The sequence below is a fragment of the Miscanthus floridulus genome, chromosome 7 (genome assembly GCF_019320115.1).
Source record: "Miscanthus floridulus cultivar M001 chromosome 7, ASM1932011v1, whole genome shotgun sequence".
Lineage (NCBI taxonomy): Eukaryota > Viridiplantae > Streptophyta > Magnoliopsida > Poales > Poaceae > Miscanthus > Miscanthus floridulus.
The window spans coordinates 12,732,558-12,742,838 of NC_089586.1; the positions used below are offsets into that span (position 1 = coordinate 12,732,558).

The following is a 10,281-nucleotide window of genomic DNA, read 5'->3' on the forward strand; positions in this document are numbered from 1 at the left end:
ATGCATGGGACAGAGGCGGTCTTGCCGATTGACCAGATAGATAGACTGTGGATCTAGCTATGAATCTAGGATGATGATGACGATATGATGAGAAGGGACTCGAGACGAGCAACCAATTGATCATAATTGAAAGGAGTAAAATTCACCATCGGTCTCTAAACTTGGCAGGCGGTGTCATCCCAAACCTCCAAAGTGATATATGTAGGTCCCTAAACTTAGGCAATGGTGTCATCTTAGTCCATGAACTTCCAAGGTGATTGCCACCGCGGTCCCTAAGCTTGGTCGTTAGTGTCATTCTAATTCACGCTTAATGTAGTATGCTTACTGTGCATTTGATGTGGACACGACATGTGGAATATACCTATATTTTAACATTTTGGAGGAGTAAAATTCACCGCATGGCCCTAAACTTACCGTCAGTACCATCGTGATCCACGAACTGATATATAGGTCTCATGTGTCAAAGATGAGAAATAAAGAGAGATAGACCCCAACATGTTGGGTCCACATCTAATGCACAACATCAGCGTATAGAATGGGTCCCTATTTAGACCTAGACTAGACAAGACTCAAAACCAAGATTATAGTTCAGGATGACATCGTTGGCCAAGTTTACCTCATGATGGACTAAATTCTAGTAGTCCTAAATTCTAGTCCGATGATCCATACGCGCCCTTTAACCAATGGCAAAACCCAGTTCAAGTAGGTTCGTTTCAGATGTAATATTACACTATATCCATCAGTGAACCGGTGATTATTTTTTTGATAAAGGGATTAAATCCAGCCTTTGCATTCATATTTCATACATGAATGTATATAATAGCCAAAGTGAATCAGTGATAATAACAATAGATAATATATGTACATTGGTATCGCACAAGCACTTGACCCCATTACAACTAAGGGCGAATTGCCGCCAGTGTGTTCCTGATGTATGACATGGTAGGCCTCACGTCTGGATCATCTTGAACGCAACGGAGGCCTATATGAATGCATCTTCCCACCTCTCCTCTGGGAGCATCACCCATTCTTGGATCCTTCAACTGCTCAGCAGTTCCCTGAGTCCAGTGCTGTCGAACCTTCACCGAAAAAAGTAAGAAATAACTTATGGGTTGACAGTGAGAAGAAAATAACCACTAGTATTTATAAATGAAAAACTGACATTTTCATCATATCTAAAAATCTAGAGTGTGCACTAATTACGCTGTGTCTTCTACCATACAGTTTCTTTTGGTTCTATTGTAATAGCTAGTATTGTTGATAGAGACCATTTTTTTCCCTACTGATAATTAGATAGATACCAGCAGGCAGGCTATATCTTTGCTGGAGACAAGGTAGAGTAACATTTTTACTTACATATGTAGGGAGGTCATCAGCATCTTCTCTACGAAATGATGTCGCTTTGCAGCCTGTTACAATCTCCAGAAGTACTACACCAAAGCTGTACACATCGGACTTCGCCGAGTACGATTTGCGGTGGAACAACTCAGGAGCGCTGTATGCACTGATAGTACCATACCATTAATTAATCAGTAAGCACACTGCCAGTGATCGGTTCTGCTCATCACAAGTCACAAGAAACACATGGAACTTTTTTTTTTGAATGGGTTAAACACATGGAACTAAGCAGTAAAGGCAAGTGCAATGGCTGCAAAATGAACTCACCGTGTTCCCTCGAAGCTCTCCGCCTTCCCTTCAGACTGGCCTTGATCAAGCAGAGTTGCAAGACCAAAGTCTGAAATTTTGGGGATCAAGTCATCGCTAAGTAGGATATTACTAGGGTCTATATCACGATGAATGATTCTGCAATGCTCATGCAGATATAGCAATCCTTCACAAATCCCTTGCAAGATGCGAAGACGTGAAGGCCAGTCGAGCACTCCGCAGTTTTCATCTTCAGCTGCACACACCTCAGATTCATGGCTAGTAAGACCAACATGCATCTTATACAAATGGCACTATTCTTATGATAATTATGTCTGCAACCACTTATATTACAAGAAAAAACATACCGAAAAGAACTGCATCAAGGCTACCACCAGGCATATATTCATAGCATATTAGGTTGTTGTTATTCCCTATGCAGGATCCCATCATCCTTATGATGTTCGGATGGTTAAGCCTCGCAAGAATTTTCACCTCATTTTTTAGCTCCTCAACTCCCGCCTCTGTGTTTGTTCTTTTGATTGCCAAATCACCAACATTTGGTAGTGTTCCCTGAGCAATGCCAAGGATGACAAGTTCTTCATATATACTAATTTAGCAGACTCACAACCAAAACTCCAAAAGGAAAACTAAGTACCTTGTAGATGGTCTTAGATTGGGTAGAGATGATACTATTTCGTTCAGCCAAATTGTTGGTGGCGACTCTGATAGCATCCAGATCTAAACTCCAATCACGGTTGGCTGTAAGCTTAGACCCTGGTGCATGCTAATGTTCTGTTACAAACAATTCTGATTGCACAAGTTTTTTCACGAATGAAATGATATATATAATCCTGATCATACATAAAAATCATGAATAATAAAATATTAACCGTACGTACCAAGTGCTAGCGGTAAATGCTTTCGTTGGCTTCGCCGATAACAAAATACTAGCAATGCAGAAATAAGCAGCAGCCCTCCAACAACAGAGACAGAAGCAATGATAGCAGTTTGTCTAGCTGTAAAAAGAATAGGGATCCATATTTAGTACAATAAAGTACTAAATAAACTCTTGTATTGATAGGAATAATGATCGAAACATACCTGAGCGAGACGGATCATCATTATGGGAAGTCCGAGTGTAGAAATCATTGATCCCATCGGCAAGTTGAACAGTATCGACCAAATCACCTGACCAGACAACACAGTCACTCTCTCCAAGCACGGTATAAGCATTGCATGAGCAATTCCCTAAGCACAACTCCTTGCACTCATCCAAGCTCTTGACCTGAACCAAGGTGGCGTTCATTGTGTCAGGCACCTTGACAAGTGTCAACTTCTGAAACCCATTAGCCGAGGAGCAAGAAAACGATGCACTTCTCTTGCAGCCACGGGTGAAGTTCCTCCGGATCCAATCGTTCGGCGACGTATAGACAAACTCCGGTAGACATTTGCAGTCAGCATTGTAGCAAGCCGCGTTCGGACCGCAGAACGCGTAGGAATCACATGTAGACTGAGGCCAATGCCAGAAGTCCACCCACTCGTTGTCAGGGCTGCTGCTGTACGAGCGATTGGCAATGCCATCTGGCATCAGGACAGTTCGCCACTGGACTGATGTGTTTAAGGCTGTGAACCAGTAATATGCACTGCCTTCGCGGACACTCATGTTGAACATCACGTCGTTCGTCGACTTGAGATATGGCTGGCCATTGAAGCCTTTGCCACTCCATGGGCCAGTCCTGTACTGCAACTCATCGCCCTTGCGCAAGACCAGCCCAGGCAGTCGGCTCGGATCCATGCTGATGGTGTAGTCCCCAGAAGACGGGTCCGATTCGCTCTTCCATGATTTGAGCTGCAACAAGCCATTATTCGCCACCGACGTGTCGTACCCGATTCTCATGCCAGACAACCATGTGTCGCAGGGATGATCAAAGCTTTGCCATAGTGGTTGACTTGGAGTAGTACTCCTAGACATGGTGGTGTCGTTGATGATAAGGTTACCAGTGTCGAGAAGGAAGGCCTGTGGACTATTGGTGTTGAGTGTGCCACTTGACCACAGGGATACTCTCCTTGTATCCACAAGGTCAAGAGAGCTTTGGCTGAGGGTAAGGCTTACATTGCCTCCCTTTATTGGGCTGTCACGGTTTGCCACCCAGACGATTGTTTGAGGCTTTATGTAATTGTACCATATTCCTAGATATGTGTTGGCCCCAATTGTGAAGAAACCCAACACAAAAATACCTTGTGCTGAAACTAGTGTTTGCCCAACTTGCAAAGACTGCCCTATGGCCAGCGAGCCATCTGGAACAAGATATTTCAAGATGAAAACTGTGAGAATACGTCAAGAAAAAAGAGAACCAGGTATATGCATGGAAGATGCTTAAAAAAAGGTATATGCATGGAAGATATATATGGTTGCCATATTGTTTCTAGCTACTATTTCTTTCTCTCACCCAAAGAAAAACATAAATAAAGGGAGAACGAACCAGAAAAACAAAAAAAGTTTTAGGTATCTTGCACAATTTATACTACACTGGACCAAGACCAATTGGCATGATGTTAAAGTACCATTATTGTCCTGTTCGGCTGCCATTGATGCAGCAGCTGCTACAAGCTGTGGCTGCAATTTGCTCTCTGTGGTTACTGTATTAGCAGCAAGCTGCAGCGAACACTGATCTATCATACCATGAACAACATGTCACGTCATCAGTGCCATAGCAAGCAGGCAAAGGTTTGTACTACAGATTATTGCACGATGGACCACACTCAGACAAATCCAATAATTAACCATGGAGCACAAACTGCACTCGAAGAGGACTAGAACACCTTTAAATTTGGGCCCCCTTTGGAACAAAAGATGTACAATACACAGGAACAGAAAAAAAACGTCGGGATGACAAATCCTATAGGATTTCAAAACAAAGAAAATTTAGAAAGATGCCTTTGGAAACATTGCAGGGAAAAAATGAAACAAAACAATGAAGTTAGCTCATGTTTAGTTTCCTCCAAAATTCCTTTAGATTGCCCACTATTCCACATGAATTTCAAAGGAATTATTAGGAAGCATTAACCAAACCATTCCATGCGCGAACAATGACTCTACATAGGATTAATTGTGTACTTTTGGAGAGAGAGAGAGGTGTACTTTGTGACTGCGCCCGAGGCAGAGAAGCAGCAGCGAGCAGCAGCACTGAAACGAGGAGCACGGCCTTGAGCATCGTCCTCGAGCCGTCAGCTACGCAGGCCGGCCTGGAACTCAAATGGAAGCACTGATGAAATGGCGAGCGTAGCATAGATCCTGCAGTCCCACGCTTTGTACTTATATTAGTACGAAAAAATAGGAAAAATCATCATAAATGTCCTTCACCTCTTGTGAAATTTAAATGGAAGCCTCCGTAGGATATTTGTGTAGTCTTTCTTTAGAAACAAATATGCTTTGACCATCAATTACTCTTACAATATACTGTTATCATCAATTGCTTCAAAAACTGTGTGGTCTGTATTAATATTAAAAAGATATGTGACGTCTGTATTAAAAGAAAAGATATTTCCATCATTTTTTTGAATCGACTGGATGAATTTTAGCATCCACTAGTTCTCTTGGAATTCAAAAGTGCCCCAAAGTCAAGTGAAACCAATTAAACCAAGGAGTTATTTGGATAGGATTTGATGATGACCTCTGATGAGTCGTCCTATGTACTTCTCGGCCGTATATTGTGTTAACATCATCTGGATCAACCCATCCTATTCCTAGCTAATAAGGTCGTCGTCGGTGGGAACACACACAGTAATTGCAAGGAAAGGTAGAAAGCTTACAATGTCCGATGACTGTTACACATTTCACACCATAGAGCTTTAGTTGAAAATAATTCCACTGCAAATAAAGCTGGTATTAGTGTATACTGCAGTCCTGCCAAAGCATGCATGGCTTGATACCAAAATTGAAAGCAAGAATGACTAAAAGAATAGTAGTAGTAGTAGTTAGGATATTTCGTGACTTGGAAGCCCAGAAGATAGACAGCATATTTGAACTAGCCTGTGGTCTGGTATACCGTATACGGCTTGCTAGTTGAAAAGTCAACACCGTATTTACCTGGAACCCAGGAAATTCTACACAGATGATTTTTCAGAAGCATCTAGATTTTTTTCCAAGCTGGTTTGAATTGAGGCCCGGATCATCCCTGGAAATCCATTTATTTTCAGGGATGGCTGCATAGGAGGACCTGCCCTGGAAACACTATTTTCTCCCATGTTAATGTTTGTTTCTAGGAACACCCCGTGTTAATGTTTTTTTTACTTCAATTATTGCAAAAAGTACTTTATCTCCACTGTAATCCATATTTAGTAATTGGGTTGATTATAATGTTATCCACTGCTAATGTTAAACTTACTTTTGGTACAATTTTGTTACAATATTTATATATTCTATAATTCATGTCAAATGTTATATTGGATCGCCCCATTAAAAGGGCAAGTTCTTTGGTCACCACTAAAAAACTTCATATGCCGTGTGGACCATCAATTTATTTTTTCGGAGCGTATGGACCACTAATGTCATATTTGCATATAACAGCTCCTAACGGGAGGATGAAATGTCCCTTTTGCCCTCGAATGAACCTGGGGTAGAATTTTTCACTGGTTCCTTGTATGCCACCACCGACAGTCCTAACTGTCCTGTTTTTTTGTGCCAAATAATAGAGAGCAATTAGGAGGAGGAAATATCATAGAACATTAGGAATATTGCTAACCTATGGTAAACTAAAACTGTTGTGATAAACTACAGTACAAGAAGGAAAAAAAAAACAATATCGCATGAAGTGTTACCAGCAACAACAGAAACCAACTGCCTCCACTCAGTGTGATACTCAACAAATAGCTGAACCAGGTTCTGAATGCCTTTCAATTTTGATCCTGTCTCTGACTCAGCCTTTGAAAGTTCTCATATTAGTTCTTTCAGTTCCGGCATCCAGTACCGATAGAAACCCTGGTTGTAACATTTAAAATGTCTTTGGACTTCAGTTCTTAACATAGATCCCAGTTTGAATCGAACATCTATGAATCATATTCAATAAATTTGCCATGTGTTCAGACAAAGTAAAAGAAATATGCAGTAACTTAGCACAAAGGATGAAAGAAAGAAGCAACACAGATTTCAAAACTAGCCCCAAGCGAACTGTCCAAGTTCAATAAATGCCAAAACCAGAGGGCTGAACTTTGAGGAATGATGATAACGTACCTAGATTATACAGTATACACGCTATTTGTAAAAGAAATAGCTGAATCAGAATCTGAAGAATGCCTTTCTTTTCTTTTTTGTTAGTATAGTAGTAGGTAGTAAGATACACGCTATTTGTAAAATGGGTAGATATATATTTGCAAACCAAATATGCAACAGTAGCAGGTAGCAGCTCACTTATATACTTATTTACACTTAAATACAAGAGGGAAAAAACATTGTGATTACCTTTTTTGTAGACTGCAACTCATAGTTTCTGGAAAAAAAAAATCCTGAAGAAAGCTGTTATTCTACCTGGTGAGAGCAAGGCTCGTTCGGTTAGGGGTGAATGACGCCGGGAATCATTCCAGCCAATGAAAGCTTGTAGCTTGTATAAATTAACTTGCAATTCCGGCCGGAATTTTTCCTGGGAGCCATTCCTTGCGAAACGAACGGGGCCTAAGTTCAAATCCCTCTGTGCATATCAATGTACTAACATGCATGGAACATCTGCTGGCAGTCTGGCACCCCACGGCACAGCAGTAGTCTCTCTGATGCATCTTCATAAAGAACAACTGATGAACTTTTCTGGTTTTCATCACTGCAGAAAAATGTAGCTTGAGTGCTTGACTGCTTGAGTCATTCAGGTTAGACAAAGAGCCAAAAGATTTCAAAGATCCCAAAGTAGAAAAGCAAGGCAGTATTCTGACGCTAAACACAAGGAAATAGTTTACAACAACCAAAAGGTGCAGCAATCCAGTTTATTGCATCAGATCTCTACTGATATACAATGCAATGTACTAAATTAAACTACCGCTTACGGAACTGGGTAGCATAATCTTGGCCAACTCCCTGAAATGAAGATGTTTCAGATGGTAATGCAACCGAGGACAATGGCCCCATCGCCATCGCCGTCGCCGTGGCCGTCGTCGGGGCTGGCGCCCTTGGGGACGGTGACGACGAGACCTCGGCGTAGGTGGCAGTGGCCAAGGCGTGGCGCGTGCAGGGCACGGGAGGAGGAAGCGCCAGCGGTTGAGCTCGAAGGCGGCGGCCCCGTCGTCGTCGTCGCTGTGGGCGCCGCAGGTGGAGAGGTCCCGCAGCGCTGCACATCCACTGAGAAGGCTGTCGGCCGGTCCTCAACCTCAATGCGGGTACAAAGGGGGCATTATCACAAAAAATCTAACATCTGCGTGTACAGTTACGGTATTTCTCACCAACGGATACGAGGTCTAAAAAAATAAACTTGATCCACCCTACATATCAAGTTATTTTTTCTCCAATGGTGATCAGTGATCAAGAAAGTAGGATCTTTTATAATGACTTTTGACTTGTAAGGAATTGTTTTTTGTTATCTTTCTAAAGGTACCTGAACCATCTCTTCCGGCATGAGCTTCCTAGGTTGGAGGTGACTTAGGCTAGCAATTTCAGATTTTTATTTATCTATATCTTTTGTTATTTCCACATTGCCTATGTTTTAGTAATGTTGTAGTTGTTGTTGCTAAACTTTCATAGGAACATTGTAGGGCAGTGTTGTCGGTGTTTCGAGTTACCACCAACCAGTAAATTTCTAATATTGCACGTCTGACTCGGATGGTGTGCTTAGAGTACACGAGATTTATACTGGTTCGGGCAGAAAGTCCCTACGTCCAGTTCGTTGCTATTGCTCGTGTTACTGGTATTGAAAGTTTATAGTAGGGGTTACAAATGGGCGAGAGAGGGACATGTCCCAAGTCTCTGGTGGAAAGAATGAACGGGTGCCGAGAGCTCGATCGCTGCTCAGCCGTGTGCTTGTGTCGTGTTCTGATCGGTTCGTGGTTTGATGGGTTCGTCTTGAATCGGATCTCGATGAGTCGATCACCTCCATGGGGCGCCCTGCTTTCCCTTTTATAGGCCAAGAAAAAACACGGGTTACAGTGGAGGAAGAAGGAGAAGAAATAGAGAGCGGAAGGCTTCCAGGATCGTTGGGTTCTTCTCCATCATGCGGGGCCCGCCGACCCTGTTGATGTCAACAAGGATGGCTCCACGTCGCGGCCCTGTCCGTCACTAGCGCCATACGCATGCGTCGTCTGCCAGTCATGGCGTTCCATTCTGGCGCAGCGGACATCGTGGTGAGCTGACGCGCCTGTCAGTGTTCATACGGGGGTTAGGCAGAACATCATCGGTATGTCCGACGCTGTTCTTGATGTGAATCCTCCGGTATGGCCCGTCATGGCCACGGGCTACATCGGGGCGTGCCGGTCTCTTCCCTGGTGTCAGAGCTTTGACCCAGGTTCATACGCTTGGATCTGGAGTGGTTGGCGGCGGTATGGGTCTCCGTCGGGCGAGACGGAGCCCGCGCACTCGGGGTCAGGCTAGGCGGAGCACGAACCCAAGGGTCGGGCGAGGCGATCCTTGGTGCGGTGGTGGAGGTAACGAGGTTACAGCATCGGCCCTTGGCAGGCAGTGGCCAGCAACTTACGGTGAATCATCGTATATCGTTAATTCGTTATGGACGGACGAAGCCTTCGCTTACGAGGTATGGTACAATAGTTTTTTCTCATAATAAATTAGTTTTAGTCGATTTATCAACCGCAGAATAGCTCTGTTAGTGCCATTAATTATGAGTGGGCCGGATGAGTCGTCCTACGCGCCTGGATTCTGGCCTGGACTCGACTCTTTGGATAGCGCGGGTAGCCAGCCGGGTAGACCGGGCGGCGGCCGACGGATGGAGAGATTCACCTTTGCCTTGGTCGTCGTCTCGCTCGTTAACATTGCGGTGCGGGCGTCCGTCCGTCCGTCCGCCCGGACGCTGCTTAGTGGGCCGCGACGCCAGCCTATTCCTCCCATCTGCTCGGGAGTTTCTAAAAAAATCTTCTCTCCATTCGCTCCTACCCTCTCGTCCACTCGTTTCTATCTACTCCAGAGGCAATGTCCACCACCGCCGCAAGCCAAGAGGCACGAACACGCCAAGGGAAGCTAGCAAATCCGGACAAGCGCTGCCCCGGTCGCATCCGGCATCTCGGAGTTGGTGCTCCCGAACCAGCTGGTCCACCTCCTCCTTCTGCTAGGGTACATCCGCCGCTTCCTCCTCTAGGCATTCGCCGCGTGGGCCTCGATGACCTGCTGGATCTCGGGGACGACCACAAGGCGCTGCTGCAGGACGGCGCGGCTACCCTCTCTCAGTCGTGTGGCCATTGCCTCCCCACCGCGTCGTGGAGTTGCCGCCGCCAGCCCGCCACCTACAAACACTGCAGGGCCGTAGCCCGAACGCCGATGAGCCTCCATCCTCCCAAATAGCAAGGAGATGTTGCGCTGAAAGTATATCTTGCAAGTGTGCTTCATCCGTTCTAAATTATGAGTCATTCCAAGAACCTCGGAGAGTCAAAGCATCTCAAGTTTGACCAAAATTATAGAGGGGAACACAAAGATTTATGACATCAAAT

At 44.4% G+C, this 10,281-nt stretch overlaps 1 pseudogene; it reads right to left on the reverse strand.

The window, feature by feature from the left end:
• Window positions 1-813: 813 nt before the first annotated feature.
• On the reverse strand, window positions 814-7,985 carry LOC136466538 (G-type lectin S-receptor-like serine/threonine-protein kinase At4g27290; annotated as a pseudogene).
• Window positions 7,986-10,281: the final 2,296 nt, after the last annotated feature.